Below are 1508 nucleotides of genomic sequence, written 5' to 3'. Positions count from 1 at the left end.
TACTAAATGTGCTAAATAATAAGTTAACACCACAAACTGATAATTAAACTGAACATTGAATGTCTTGAATAAAAGAACTGAGGGGAATTTTAAATAAATAGTTCATCAACATCTCTCTCTCTTCGACGTTCTGCTGCCGAGCCTGGTTCAGAACCGGTCCGCCTGGTGGGAGACAGCTCCTTCTTCTTTCAGGAAAAAATAAAAACTCGGTTGTTTTGTAACCGAAGTAAACACAAGCTAACATTATTAAGAACATTTGATTTACCTGCTGTAAACCAGCTACTGATGATCACGGAGTAAAGTCCAACATTGTGACTCGGTTCTGGTCCACTGAGCGACCGGTGTGGAGCTGTTAGACGAAGCGGTCCCGCTTGGCGTCAAATCTGTCGACTCTTTTATCCACAATCCAGCTTTAACTTGTTGTTAAGATGTTGTTAGCTGAGCTTTTTAGCTCACAGGAAACAGTGTGCCGAGGCAGCAGGCATGCGCATTAGTGAAGGTACAAAATTCACAGCGCCATCTAATGACCCGGCATGGTAACTACAGCGGATTCGGGAGGGCGGGGGGGAATCTTGCGGATGCATGTAAACCCAAAATACGACCGTGTCAACGCGGATCTTTTCCTCTGATTAACATACGAAAAAACCTATGTTTCCCCTCATCGTGTCCGTGTAAATAGGGCCTGACAGGTCTTCAGGGAGGCTGCTGTAAAGGAGGGGGAGCTAGACCTGGAGGAATACATATCCTCAGTCCTGTGGTACATTAGCAAGTGTGCTGATGATGTCACCACCTTCAGGAATGTGAAGAGCTATCTGAACCAAAAGTCCTGGCTGAATGCAGAGGTGTGCACCCTACTGGAAGGCAGAGGTGCACAATGCTTTAGGGATCCATCACTGTCTGATGCTCTCAACAGGTTCTATGCATGCTTTGAGGACCCAAACACCTAGCACCAGACTCACCTCATCACCGGAAGAAGAGTTCCTCAGAAGAAGTAAGGAGAACCTTCAAGAGGATTAATCCTCACCAACCACTGGCCCAGACAACATCCCCATGAAGGTGCTGAAAGACTGTGTCGATCAGCTCTGCGAGGTGCTGGCCGACATCTTTAACACCTCCCTCAACCTGGCAACAGTTCCCACCTGCCTGAAGACCACCACCATCATCCCAGTCCCAAAGAGCTCTACAGTGACTGGTTTGAATGACTATCAGCCAGTAGTCCTCACCCTGATAGTCACTAAATGCTTTGAAAGACTGGTCATGACTCACATCAAAACAACCATCAACATAAACGAGGACCCTCACCAGTACTTATACCACAAGAATAGAAAACAGAGGATGCCATCTCCTCTGTGGTCCACACTACTCTCACCCACCTGGAGCAGAAGAACTCTTAGGTCTGTATGCTCTTTATGGACTTCAGAGTCAGAGTCAGAGTCAGAGTTTCTTTATTGTCATTCGCACCTCATGTGGTACATGTGGTGGAGCGAAATTATGTACACAGGGTCCCA

This window comes from Nematolebias whitei, chromosome 1 (genome assembly GCF_014905685.2).
Source record: "Nematolebias whitei isolate Nwh7 chromosome 1, NemWhi1, whole genome shotgun sequence".
Lineage (NCBI taxonomy): Eukaryota > Metazoa > Chordata > Actinopteri > Cyprinodontiformes > Rivulidae > Nematolebias > Nematolebias whitei.
The sequence above is the reverse complement of the archived record's forward strand: the minus strand, read 5'-3'. Positions refer to the sequence as shown.